Source organism: Ictidomys tridecemlineatus, chromosome 6, assembly GCF_052094955.1.
Source record: "Ictidomys tridecemlineatus isolate mIctTri1 chromosome 6, mIctTri1.hap1, whole genome shotgun sequence".
Classification (NCBI taxonomy): Eukaryota; Metazoa; Chordata; class Mammalia; order Rodentia; family Sciuridae; genus Ictidomys; species Ictidomys tridecemlineatus.
The window spans coordinates 85,601,430-85,616,217 of record NC_135482.1 but is presented as its reverse complement, the minus strand read 5'-3'; the positions used below and the strand labels follow the sequence as shown (position 1 = coordinate 85,616,217).

The window sequence follows — 14,788 nt, the reverse complement described above, 5'->3', positions numbered from 1 at the left end:
TTCCTGACCCTTCCCGTCTGACTTTCTTTTTCACCACTTTTCTAAATTTGTAATTTCACATTTGTTTACTAACCCATTTGATATCTGTATGTGTTCACGACACTATAAGCTCCATAAAGACAGAGATCACTGGGTATCTTAAGGAGAGTATAGTCCATGGCTTATGGTAGAAAGTCAATACATGTTTGATGATGAAACCAACAAATCAATCATTTCATCAAAAGTGGTAGGATGCCATTGTCCTGATCTAGCAGAGTCTAGTTTTTGGTATCTAGGACTGATGGCTCCATAGACATTGAATGGTGACAGGAACCAGCTGAGATGCTGTATATGACACATGATGGACGCAAACCCTCTTGTCAGCATGCTAATCATCTAAAAAAGTCTCTAAAGCAAATTTTACATGAATGTGTGCTAAGTATGAATCAAATTCATTGTGTTTCTGGACTGTTTTGAAAAAGCGTGAAAGTTTAGTCTCATTGAGCACCATGAATTTTAAGTTCCTTATGACTCAGAGCTGCTGCTGCAAATTATTCTTCTCTCTAGAGCGTCACATGCTTTTCAAAAGGAGTCCATGAAAAGGTCTGAAAGTCAAACAAAGCCCAATTTCACGATGTCTTATAAGATTTTTTTTTAATAAATTAGGCCTATTCTATGACAACGAGGAATGGGAAGTATCTATTAAATCATTCCCTCAAGGTATTTTTATTTTGTTGACTCATGAGAGTTGGCTCTTGCTGCTCTAAAGTTCTGAAGCCATATTTGGAGAACTTGGAGTTGGTGAGTTTACTTATGTTCAGAAAATATTGAACTTTTTTTTTTAACATGCTTTGCTAAACCAGTTTGGTTTTCTTAAAACAATTGGTACTCCTCCTACTTTTTTCTTGCATTTATTCATATAACTAAATAAAGACTTAGCTGAATTTGTCAGTGAACTGAAACCAACATTGTGCTCATCTTTTAAAAAAATCAGAACTTTCCGTCTCCACACTGATCTCGTCATGCGACCTTTTGAGAGCAAATAATTGCCACAGTCATGTTGTTTAAAGATGTCAGAATTCCCACAGGAAAGAAGTTCCATAAATTCAAATGATATTATTTGCAGTAACAATTAATGACACCATGACAATAAGAATGAATATTCATACTTGAGACATGAAAACCATAACAAGCTTCAAAACTTAGGTCCTCCTACATCACCTTGAGTAATACCTACATAAACTTGTTAACATATTAAATTAGCCTGGAACTTGTGGGAGAGAAGGAAATCTGCCCTTCTGAGCTTCTTGCTATTTCCTGCCTCTCGTCAGGCTGGGCATGTTTGAGGACTGCCTTTCTCCTGGTATTTCAGCATGCTGGCTTCTGGTCCCAGATGGAACCAAGAAAAGCAGAGGAGTGTGAAAAATAAAAATATTTTCAATGTTGTTAACCCAACCTTTTAAAGCCTTAAGAGATTTCCTTTGGATTGGTAAAAGAAATGATTAGAATTTAGGGGTGCTGCTTTTTCCCCTAGGCCAGATAACACGTATTCTCATATTTCTAATGTCATAAAATACACCTTAAAGTAACTAAAAGTCAGACCATTTGCAGGTTCAGTTAAGAAATTTGACTTTTTTTTTTAAATTATTATTCTTTAGGCTAGTTTACTCCCATGTACATGAACATTTCTAAAAATGACAGGGCCTGCTGTGTGTGACGGTGAAGGGGGTTCTCCCATTGGAAGCCCCAGGGTGAGGTCTTTCCAAAGCCTGTGGGGGCCCCTGGTCTCCTAATACCTTGTTCAACAGAAAAAGCCATGGAGACAATAGTTCTAGCTAAACTATAAGAAAATAGTTTTGAGCCAGGCTTTCTCTGCTAATGAAATTAAAGCCTACCCGGATACGCAGAGTTCTTAAAAAACAAGCAAACACATTTTAAAAAAAAAAATCGTGATTTACTCCAGAGTCTTTATACAAACACAGACATCAGCTATGTTTGTTTGTTTGTTTTCTTTGTTAGCTTTTAATTCTCTTGAATTGAATTGGAGGGATGATTCCTCCGTTCTTCTTATGCTCTCTGGGAGAAACAACATGGCTACTTTAAGTAACAGGTTATTAAAGACTTTCTGAGAGATGAAGGATCTAAGCCACATCAAGTTCTTACTAAACACCAGGTATTGTACTTACGAGTTACACATATGTGTTATCTCATGCAATTTGGAATAACTTCTGATTGTACAGATGCTGCTATGAATGCCCCTCAAAGTTGTCTGCATCCAGATCCACAGAACCTGTGAAGATGTCACCTGACCTGGCACAGGAGACCTTTGCAGATGAGATTAAAGTTAAAAAACCTGGGATAGGGAGATTTCTGGATGGTCTTGGGGGGCTAATGTCTCACAGTGGTCCTTGGAAGAGGAAGGCAGGAGAGTCAGAGAGAGAAGTAGGAGCACAAGCAGAGCTCAGAAAGGAGAAAAGTACACTGAAGATGGAGAAAGGGACCACAAACCAAGGAATGCAGGCAGCCTCTGGAGCCTGGAGAGGGAAAGGAGCCAGAGTCCTGCTAAACCTCCAGAAGAATCACTGCTGATAGTGACTTTTGTGGAGATGCTGATCTTGAAATTTTAGCCTCCAGAACAATAAGAGAATAAATTTGTATTGTTTTCAAGCTACTAAATCAGTGGTGATTTTTACAGCAGAAATAGGGACTAATGGAAACACTTATTAAATACTTACTATGTGACATGTACTGAGCTATCACTTAATAATTCTGATTTTGGCAGATGAAGAACTTGAGGGTAAGAGAGATTCAGAATGTCAGGGCTAATAAATTGTGGGATTGGGACTCAGGAATTGTCTAATATTTGTATCTCCTGTACTTAGTGAAATACCAAAAAAATAACTTCATAAGCATCTTTATAAGCATTATTCTTTGGGGAAAAAAACACTGTGAGGTCAGCATTATTCCCATTTATAGATTGGAAAATTGAAGTTTAGAAAGATGAAGTAATTTTCCAAAGGTCATAGAACTAAAAATTCAGAGCCAAGATTTTAACAATAGATTGTCTACCCTGAATTCATGTGTGTAACCACTACAGGCACTTGTGAGAAAGGCCAGCTCTAGATACCATCCACTAGTCCTATGCCTGTGAGCAAGCTGCTTTTAATTTCAAAGGTCTTGGCTTTTATTTGTAGAATGGAGATAATGATTCTCATTTTATAGAAATTTGTGTGAATGACATGTAAACTTTTTAGCATTCCGTGTGATACATCGCAAGTTTTCAATAAATGATAGCTAATCTAATGCAAATGATACAACACAGGAAACTATTTCATTCTGCTACCCTCTCCACCAAAAAAAAAAAAAAATCTGTGTTCAAACTTCTGTATAATTTTGTGACTGGGAGGAGACAGCTTCTCAGCCAGTAAGAGTATTTCCCATGATCTACTTTTACCTAGGTGTAATAACCATGTACTAATTATTGTAAATACAATGAGATTAGAAATTACATAGGAGTTATTAGGCAATTGATGCAGTAACAAGCAGTTGTGACATCAATTTCCACAAACCCTTTGCTCAAATAGGAAACTGTGAGATGCTGGGGATAGTGGAACCACAGAAGAGTCAGGTGACTGGATCACCACATAGAGGAGAGCTATCAATCAATCAGAACCAGCCATATGATGAAACATTACATGAGCAGTAAACAAATTACTGTTTTTTTAAGTCTCTGAAAATTTTGGTTTGTTATACATTTGGTGTCAATCTAGATAAAAACACACACTCTTCTCTTCAATTTTTTCCACTCTTAATTTCTGCTTTCCCCAACCATTTCCTCTTTGGATATCATTTAATGTCACTACAGTTATACCATGGAATTTACAGTTCACGTTAAAATTTCATCAGCTGTTCTAGTGTTATCCTTCCTGGTACTTTACCCTGCTCCAGATCTAGTTAAAGAGCACCTGTTACATCCAGTTGTCATATCATTTTAGCTTCCTTAAATAAAGGATGGCTCCTCAGCCTTTTAAAAATTTTCTTGGCTTGATATGTTTTTTTTTAAATATTTTTTTAGTTGTAGATGGACACAATATCTTATTTTTATGTGGTGCTGAGGATTGGACCCAGTGCCTTGCACATGCGAGACTAGCACTCTTACCACTGAGCTACAACTCCAGTTCAATGGCTTGATATTTTTGAAAAGTATAGATCAGTTACCTTTTAGGATTAGGCTTGTCTGTTTCCTGAGCCTGGACCAGTGGCACATTCCAATAATCCCAGTGGCTTGGGAGACTGAGGCAGGAGGATCACAAGTTCAAGCCAGCCTCAGCAACTTAATGAGACCATGTCTCAAAATATAAAGGGCTGGAGATGTGGTACAGTGGTTAAGCTCACTGGGTTCAATCCCTAGTACCAAAAAAAAAAAAAAAAAAGAAAAGAAAAGAAAGAAAAAAAATAGAATATGTCCCTCCATTTGGGCTTGTCTTTGAGACAATTACATTCTGATAAGGTCTTTTTGTCAAGAATATCACAATAATGACGTATTGTTCTTCTCCACATTGGGAGGGACATGATGTTAGATTCTTTCAATGTTGATAACAGTAATTTTCCTCGGTTGATTCTGCTGGTGTCTGCCAGTGTTCTCCACTAGAAAGTTACAATTTTCTGGGTGCTATCATCTTAAAAATGAATATTTTAAATAAATTATTTGTTCAAGGTTATAAACAAAAACATAGATACTTTAGTATTCCAAATATAAACACTAAATATTAAGTTGGGTACCAAATACCTTACTTTAGGACCCTCTAGTATCAGGGATAGTACTAAGTCAGACTTTGAAAAATCATAATTTTAGAGTAATGTGCCATCAGAGATTCTGACATTAAAGCTAAAATTTATCAGTAATTTTCACAGACTCTCAAATGGACACAGAAAAATTCACCTTATTGCTGTTATTGGATTTTCTTTTGCCTTGGCTCCTTAGGACCTGAGGCAAGGAGTGAGTGCTGATGATTTACCCAAAGGTTCAAATCCAAGACATGGGCACAAGGAAGAGAACAGGCAGAAAGGGCAGCAAGCAGTGCCATGTGGTAAAACACTTCTCTGCCTCTTCTAATGATGGTTCCAGAGACCCAGAAGGTCACTGAGCAGGTGCATCTGCCCAGCTCACACATGAGACTTCTCACTTGGGACACATGGTGTGGCACAACTGACCTGTTCATGCAATAGACAAAGGGCAGAGAATGTCTACCTACCTGTAGACCAGAATGCATATGTGAATTTTCCTGAAATTCTTGACTGGAGCATCATCTGGACCATTTTGTGACCACCTGGGACATAGATTCCAGAAAATTGATAATTGGTAGGGTGGCAGAACCTGTGATCTGGAGTTTTATTAGCTGAATTTGAGTGAGAGAAGGACGGAGACTGAGAGAACTGAGAAACAAGGATAAGTGACTTACTGGCCCCAAGCAATAAAATAATGCCGACAGAACAGACTGGCAAGGCTTGATTAAAATCAAGAGGTACTTGAACATCCTATTTTGTTGAATGCAATGGATTTCTTTTCTGAGTCTGTGGGTTTGTGGTTGTTGTTTGGCAATGTATGGCTGAAGTTTAAAACATCTTCACTTCAAATTTCTAAAGTAGGCAACTGATGCAGGTGTACCTACCAGATATTGTAGCTATTTTACAGCTTACAGTATATGAAGATTGGCCCCTTATATAATGATTCAGCAAAGATTAAAGAACATTGCATAAGCTGAGCATGAGATTTTTTTTTTCCCTTTAAGTATTTTAAAGGACAGTGTGGGGGAAGTGACAAGAGAGAGCTCTTTGGTTCCAGGGACAAAAGAGAATCATTGTGGAGAATTTTAATGTCCTAATTAAGGTTCATAATGATTTTCACAAATACAGGAGCTTCAGGGAGAAAAAAAAATAATAGACTGGGCCAGAAGATTGGAAATATGTTAAAGAAATTTACCCTTTTAATAAAACGAAAATGGCTGCTTTGGATGTAGCAGCTCAAGGCAAAAGCTTTAGTTAGTTGGCCTGTTGTATGAGAAATAAGCCTGGCTCCTTTAGGATATGTTCCCCAAGGATGTTTCCATTGTGGAGAACTAGAAGTTAGACGAGATGAACAAGGTACAGCATCCCATGGAGTCTTGAAACATTTAGAGAATCCAAGAAACAATCCAGAGACACTCTACTTTGATCTGAGAGTCCAGAGTATCACAAATGTGTTTTGTAATGTTGCCAGGTCAATTCCAGCTGTTTATAACATTATATTACAGGAGAGAGAGAGAAGGATGTGGGAGTGACAGAAAGACACATATATTTAGATATTATATTCATTCTTTTTCCAGGAAACTAGCCCCCAATCCTCACTTTCATATCCTTTACAAGTAGAATCAATTGATTAAATGGGCAGAGAGGAATGGACAGAACTCTTTTCTGTAGAATAGTTTGATTAAACAGGTAGAAAAGAAGCATATGGAGTAGCTTAGCTTGCATTTACAACAACTTCTGGAACAGAAACAAAGGTCCACTGGTTTAAGATCACAAACAAAATAATTCTAAATATGGCATTTAAAAACAAACACAATAAAATGTAATCCTTAACCAAAGATCCATGAAAGACAAACAATTAGAGTAATTCTTTTACTGCTGTTATTGTAACTATTAATTGCATTTCTTTCATGGTGAGCCTTGTTTAGCTACAGTGGTTTTTCATAAAAGGAAAACATTGGCCTTTTTTTGTTTTAGTGCTAATGAAGAGGAAAGAATATATAAAAATTTTAAAGTGTGGAATTAATTATTTTGAAAAATAATTAAGGACGATGAATTATCTGAAAGCAATATATCTTTTTAAATTCCCAACATTATACAGTTGTGTAAATATTATTTTAATAATCATTTTGCTTGTGTTTCTATCTGAGTGGTTTGTATTGAACTATTCAGAAATAGAAAAGTCACTCAATAAAAAGTGACATCATGGGGCTTCCATATCCTCCTTCAATGACTTCCAGATCAAATTTTCTCAGTGTATAAGTGAAAAGATGATGTTTCTAACAGTCAGCCCTGCAGACTCAACCTGGGATCTGAAAATCCAGCTGTGTTCACTTTGCTTCTTACACGGTCACTGTAATGAACACGCTACATGGCTGACAACTGTGTTGATGGTGCGTGAGGCTGAATATAATCTAGCTTGTCTCTTCTGTGAAGGATTTTTCTGATTCTGCTAGCTTAAGAACAATAAAGAAAATCGTGTATTTTTGTGTCTTTTAAATTGTTTGTTTGCATATTTTGGGGGGATTAGAAAAAGACTTGAAAACACACAGAGCACAAAATCATGGATTAAGAAAAAATTCTACTTTTATAGAGACACTTGAATCCTTCTTCACACAATCCATTCTCTATCAAGGAATGGTAATTGAGGCTTTAAGCACCTCACTAAAAAACAACCCACACACTTATCTCTGCCGTGATAAAGGATGGTTTCTGTAGGCAGCAAAATATTTAATGGCTTAATTTTCATCTGATGTCACAAAATGCAAATAATTCAAACTCATCCATGTGCTAAGAGAACATGGTTTCCTATCAATTGAGATCCTTACTCTTCATAGCACTTTGCTTGCAAGTGTGTGATCATACAGCTCACACCTACCCTGAGCCTTCTAGATTCACATCCAGTGTCTATCCAGAATCATTGGTTTCTTTGTTTCTTTTCTCTCACCACAACAACCTGCCTGATGCTTTTCTCCGACCCACCCTGCCACGCTGAGGCAGTCAAAGATATAAATGTGACCAACTTAGAAAGTAGAGAGTAAGGAACTTATTTGTCACAAAACACGAGGGGTAGGAAAGGGCTATTCTTTGCAAAGGTGTGTGCTGATAGAACTCCAGTGCTGAGCTCAGGGGGTTGGATGGGAGGATGGGAAGGTGGAAGGGGATTAACAGGCATGGGTATAGTGACAGTGGTCCATGGAAATGAGAGTGAGAGGGGCTCAGGCAGCTTATCCCACCAATTGCAACTTCCCTTTTTCTCTTCCCCTCTACTCTTCTCCAATGTCCAGAAATACAAGTTCTCCCTAGCATTGTTGCCTTTCATCACATTAGCCATCATTTTCTTCCTGTGACTTAGCACAATCTATAACATTCTTGAATACCAATTTAATTTATATAGGTTAGGGCCTACAGACTCAGATATTAATACATATTTGAAAAGAAAGAATAAAATGGTGTATTGAATAGATAAGTTAGGAAAGCTGGAACTGTGTCCAAAACAAACAGAGCATTTCAATGAAGGGAAAGAACATATCCTATAACTAGAAGCTGAGATTTGCATTATAAAATTACATAGAGTCCTGATCTGAGCATCAATAGATAAAGGAACAATTTGAATCTTCTCCACTGATTGATTCTAGCAGATTCCAGTTGGATTTCTAAGAGATCTGGGATGTTAGAAAAAGGCAGCCAATGACTTGATGGTAAACAGAACAGCTAAAGTATTGTATTTAAAACTCATTAAATCAGCTATGCTTAAAAAGTGAGGCTTTTTCCCCACTCTGGGTCTAGAATCTGAGGCTGGCTATTTGATTTTTGGGGGGTAGATGGAATGTCCTGGCTGGTGGAGCATTTGGCACAGAAGATCCTCTGAGAGAGACAAGAGTTGGCAAGTTGAGGCAGTTCGTGGTCTGGTAGTCATAGGCTCTTCTTCAAGCCCCCAATTTACTCAGTCTTCAAGGAAAGTGGGACATCCAATATTTGAAGAATGAAAACTTACTTTCTTTAAAAAATCATGCTTAGAAAAATCTCTTGTGATATCTTGTCATTTTGCTGTACTTGAAATACAATGCAGAAGATAAAATATGAAATTTAAACAAAATCTCAAGTATAAATCTAATTCTATCAACTACTACTGGCTTTGAGACTTTCAGTGATTATTTCATTTCTCTTGAGATATGGTTTCTTCATCTGTAATACAAAAATAATCATAATTGGGTTGTTGAAAGATTAAAAAATCTTTTGTGAGTGTGTTTTTCCAACTCTAAATGACTAGCATATTCTAATAATTGTCACATTTATTAACACATAATTTATTTTTCTGCACAAAGTGTAGCTCATTTGATCAGCATTTATTGCAGTGTAGTTTTTAAGGATGTGATCTCTGAAGGTGCCTTAAACTTTTCATCTCTAGAATGGGTTTAAAGACAGGGCCTACTTCCTGATTGTCTTGAATACTAAATAATATAATCCATGTAAAGTACTTAATGTAGCACCTGGAACATACTAAAAGGTGAATACGTATGAGGCATGAGTTTTACTCTGTTCACTGTAGGATGGCCCTGGGGACTTCTGGAGTCCAGGTGCATTTACACATGCTGACCACTAGATGGCAGATGCATCATTTTTATTGCACAGATTGGTACCCAGCAGCACTTTGTCTTTGGATTGATTCTTCCTGGCATTCAATGATCTCAGAAACAGCATTTTTAATGAAGTACTCACATCTATTTTTTTTAGGAAAAAAAAAAACATTTATAAGTGGTATCTACTAAAATGTTATTTGATGTAGTGACTCAGAATAATTTTTTGAAAGAATATATGTATTTTTAAGTATATGTACATACATATATATACACATAATATATACATATATATGTATATAATATATCCCAATAGTTAATATGATGATATTCAAAATGCATTTAGGTAAAAGAACTTTTTTTAAAGTTTCTCATGTGTATTCAATGTCAGAGCTATTCTACAAGTTTAAGCAAAGAGATAAGTACTAAGTTAGATAATATGGTGTTCCTAACCTCATGCAACTTACAATCTAGAAAGAAAGAAACATAAAATGACATGATATACATATAATGAAAGATATAACATATGATAATAATGATGTGAATTTTATTATGGTATGGTTTAATCCTGGTGCCGAACCATCAACCAATTGCTTCGAGAACTCCATTAACTCTATTTGAGAGAGTTAGGGACATTCTCTAAAGAAAACAACATTAGAATTATACCTTGAGAGTGCTGAAGGTAGTAGAAAATAAAAAGGGGGAATGGTCTCTAGCTTCCTCCACCTCCAAATACATATTTACATAAGCATGAAGTTATAAAAGTGCATGGAGCCTTTGGAGGCAATGAGAAATGTCTCAGTCAGATCACACAGAGCCTTGAATAATATGTAAGAATTAGTAGAGCATATTAAGAGGTTAGAAGATCTGAGTGAAATTTTAGAAAATAAATTTGACAAAAGATGGCTAATCTTCACGAAGGCCTGAGATTTATATGAATGCTAACATATTTCATTATGACCATATCTTTATCTCCTCCCACTTCCTCCAATCTCAGTTTTGGACTGGACATTTGGAATGGACGTTGGTAGAAACTAATAGCTTTTTGCAGAACATTGTATTTGGAACTCAGAGTTAAGACCCTTAGTAACTGATTGAGTCATAGACAATTTTTTTTTTTCCCCCTGGGAGCCCATTTGGAACTTTGGGGTAAGTTAGGTGGGATGACCTTCCATGCCTCTCTTTCCCATCATCTGAACACATAGGGCCTTTGGGGCCATCTCCAGTATTTTTGTACTTTATAGAGAGAGCCATAGAAACATATTAGAGTTATAACAGGCAAGTGAAAATAACTTGGGCTGAAATGAGGCCAATGGATTAGAGGGCGGCTGGAATAGACGCTCTGGCCTAAAAGAGACAAGATGGCTTCAGCCTAATGTCAGTGGAATTGGAGAAAATAGATGACAGATCTGTGGTAGGTTTTGTAGGTGATTTTACCAAACATGGCCACCAATTAGATGGTGTGAGTTTTCTCAAAGACACTTCTAATGAGAATTTAATTTAGTCTTGTGTCTCTATGAATAAGTCCTATAATAGGAGCTATAACTGAAAAGGCCAACCTTCAAATATGTAACCATAGATATATTTTTATAGGCTCCCAATGTGTGTCTTCGTAGAGTAATTTAATTACTTTAGAATATTACCAAAGTTTTAGCTCTCCTATTACATGATTTAGGAGAGCCAGGCTATCTGAGTAACAAACAGTGGTAAATGGTAGAGACTTGTCTCTGCATACGTTTACACATACTTAATGGGACACACTTAGTGTGAGCTTGTGAGAGGCTCGACTCCACACGGTCATGGAGGGAACCAGCCTGTGAGGCTCAACCATGTTTTAACTACAGCTCTGGAACACAGGCTCTCCTCAGTTAACACTGCAGGGGAAGAGGGGGAACTGGGAATCCCCTGCAGCAGTCCACATGCATCCCAGATGTGACATATCATTTCCATACACACTTCATCAGATCACTTGCATGGCCCCATCTAACTACAAGACAGCAGACAGATTGTCTAGGGGGAATTACAATCTCCACTGCATACACATTGTTCATTTGTCAGAAAATGGCATATAAAAAAATTCTTCTCTTGGGATATTGCACCTGGATGAGGAAAAAAGAGTGATTAATCCACAATGAGAGATGTTCCTGGGCTGTGCGGTAGGCTCATTCACTGATTACGGATCTTTTTGGTTCAGATAAATGGGACTTAAAAATAGGGCTTTAGCAGTGTTCCAAAGAGCTCAAGCCATAGACCCCCAGATTTTTAGAATGGTGTGCACTGTGTACACGTATTGAGATATCACCCTACTTCATAAATACGCACAATTGTTAGGTTTCAATAAGAAAATCTTTTAAAATGTTATTTAAGGAGAAGGAAATGCTAACTACCCCGATTTGATGTTTACACATTGCATATATGTATCAAATTATCACACCATATCCCATAAGCATGTACAATTAAAAGAATAGAATTTTTTTTTATATATATATAATCTAATAAAGGGGAGAGGGGTAATCAGAGAAGTACTACAACTCCTCGTCCCCCAGAAAATTCTGGGCTCCCTTTTTCTGGGTAGATGAAGATCTGCAGCTTGCTCCTTCACCGTCCCCCCACCCCGCAGAACTTTTAGAGAATAGAAGCTTTTCTAATTGAGGCATCAGCCCTCAGTCAGACGGGCAGCTGGAGCCCCCTCTCAAGGCTCTGCTATTGCATAGAAAAGGATTTCAACGGACAGGAGCACCAACCTGAGCCGCATGTTCAGTGAGGTGAATTCCTTCATCCTGGCAGCTGGCTTCCTTCAGAGTCTCTCTAATAGTGTCCTGCTTGCCTCCTTGGGCCATTACTGGCTGCAGACCCAGAACAGCCGGAGAGGCATTGTTCTCACCCCCCCTCAGCTTTGTTCTAAATGAAAAGTAACCCGAATGGAGTCAAGGCGTCTTTCTTCTTGTGTGTTTGGTTTCTACACCAAAAGAAAACCTTTCCAGAGTAGCAGGGTGCTCTTTAGGTTCACAGTGGTCTCAGCTGGAAACCCTGCCATTCTGCTGTGCCCTCTGACCATCTTCCCCTCAGGCAGAGAATTTCCTCAGATTACTATCCCCAGAAGCTCTTAAGTTACATAATATAGAAAAATGATTGCTTTTGAGATAAAAATCTACATAAGTGGGGATTAAAAAGATCATTTTTGGAAGAGGTGTGTGTGTGTGTGTGTGTGTGTGTGTGTGTGTGTGTGTGTATATATATATATATATATTCCCCTTCACTTCAAAATGCTATTGCTTGTCATATAGTAAAATGCCAAAACATATTTGATAAAAATACTTCAGTCTATGTGGTCACAGTTTAAGTGACTATGGCAAGTTACATCTCTCTATGATTTATTTTCTCTCTTCATAAAATGGAGTTTTTCCAAATGCAAATTGCCAATCCTAAACACTGCCTACATCACTGAGTTGTTTCATAATAAGATAATGTATGTGGAATCTCTTTAAGAATCTTTTAATCACCGCAAAACATACACTGTTTCTAATCATTAGTGCTCCTTTTGTTTTTGTTTGGTTGCTTGCTTTGTTCTTTTCTCTGTTGGAAAAATGACTAAAACAAGGGACTTCTTTAAAATATTTTACACTCCTGGGAGGCAATGCTACACACCATCCATCGCAAATATTGATGGGATGAAAAATATTGATGGGTTGTTGAGCAGGATTTTCAAAGTATAAGGAATAACTATAACCTACAAACTTGGGAATGTGCACAACCACAATCATCCCTATCTCCTTCACAACTCTTTTTGGATTCATTTTGGGTGCTTTCTACTTTCAAAGCAAATTAAAATAATTCTTTTCACCTCTGAGTGAGATGGAGATACCCTTTTTGTGTGGCATTAGAACATCACTGATGGAGCATCACCACATTCTCCTCTAAGACAACAAATGAACAGATCAGGATTTAAGGGACCACTTACTTGCTAGGTCAGGAGACACTTTCTCTGGAAATAATACTATATTCATCATTCTTGAAATATAAACTATCTATTTATATCTCAAGTAATGATGGGTTGAAGTGTTATTATGAAAGGAGAGACACAGATTTTCTATAAATGTGTTTTTCTTGTGATAATATGTGAAATTACATTCCATGTTAAATTGCTTGAGGCGAGCAAGGTTTAATATGTATCTAAATAATTAAGCTAATTGTGTAAAAATATATTTGCAGAATTCACCAAATGTGTTAATACATTTCACATCATGTTTACCCATTTTACATGACTAAAGCTTGCTTTGTGAAATAGTCTCCAAAATACCGTAAGGCCTCAGAGTCTTCCAAATTGTCATCAGCACTCAGTACTTTCTGGAAAGGAAAAGAGGTACTAAGAGTCATATGTTTAAAAATGGCATGCTGTTTTCCCTTTCCTTTATTCTGTTTCTCTTCCTTCTTCATGGAATTTCAAATGAACAATCTTAAAGGCGTACTCTGGGATACTCATGTCCTAACCCTAAATGGCATTGTAAAAACAAAGACACCATCTCTATTAATTTTGCAGGGTCCACAGCCCTCAATTTGCCAACAGATCCCCCTTCCAGCCTGTGGGCCAGGCTTATGTCATAGGACCTTTTCAGTTCTTCCCACGTGCAGATTGTACAAAGCACTGGGCGTGGAGAAAGAGCTCTGCCAAGAGAAGAAGAAGGTGGAAAAAATAAAGTAAAATAAATAAAACTTTGCAGCTCCTCATTGCTTCTTAGAGTGAGTATACATCAGATTTGGGTGTGCAAGAGGGATATGAGTCAGGCCACACTTTGGTGTGAATGTGTTGTTAATGCCAGATGACTCAGTTTTTGACTGACTGCATGTTCGTGTCGCTCAGTTAAGAAGTGCTGATGTGCTGTCAGACCAATTTATAAGATGAATACAGAGGACTGGATCTCTGGATGCCTCTCCCACTTTGCCTCTGGGAGAATCCTTAACCCTCCTTAAATTCCTGTTCTTTGTTACCTACACTTTGCCTCACCCTTCCTCCAGCTTTCCCTCTGATCTAGTTTTCTCTTCTGCTTATTGGTCTTACATACACAGTCAACTTCCAAATCCTCAGGTTCCACAACCAAGGATACAACCAACTATAGATTGGAAATACTTTGAAAAGAAAATTGTATCTAGATTGAACATGTACAGACTTTTTCAGCTATTACTCCCCAAACAATACAGTATAAACACTATTATTCACATTGGACTCTAAGTAATGGAGAGATGATTCAAAGTATATGAGATGATGAGTGTAAATCATATGCAAATATGGCTGGTTGTGGTGGTGCACGCCTGTAATCCTAGTGGCTCAGGAGTCTGAGGCAGGACAATCACAAGTTCCAAGGCAGCCTCAGCAAAAGTGAGGCACTAAGCAACTCAGTGAGACCCTGTCTCTAAATAAAATATAAAAGAGGCCTGGGGGT

The 14,788-nt window shown here is 37.4% G+C and overlaps 1 long non-coding RNA gene across 2 annotated transcripts in view; it reads right to left on the bottom strand.

The window, feature by feature from the left end:
* The window catches only part of LOC144378383 (uncharacterized), a 127,713-nt gene extending 115,216 nt beyond the window's left edge, over positions 1-12,497 (bottom strand). Inside the window, exons 1-2 of one of the 2 annotated variants that reach the window (XR_013440044.1) lie at positions 12,092-12,497; positions 5,235-5,309 (exon numbers count right to left, since the gene is read on the bottom strand). This is a non-coding gene — a long non-coding RNA (uncharacterized LOC144378383). The remainder of the gene's footprint in view (positions 1-5,234; positions 5,310-12,091) is intronic. The other variant, XR_013440043.1, reaches the window with a different exon arrangement.
* Between the last annotated feature and the right edge of the window lie 2,291 nt (positions 12,498-14,788).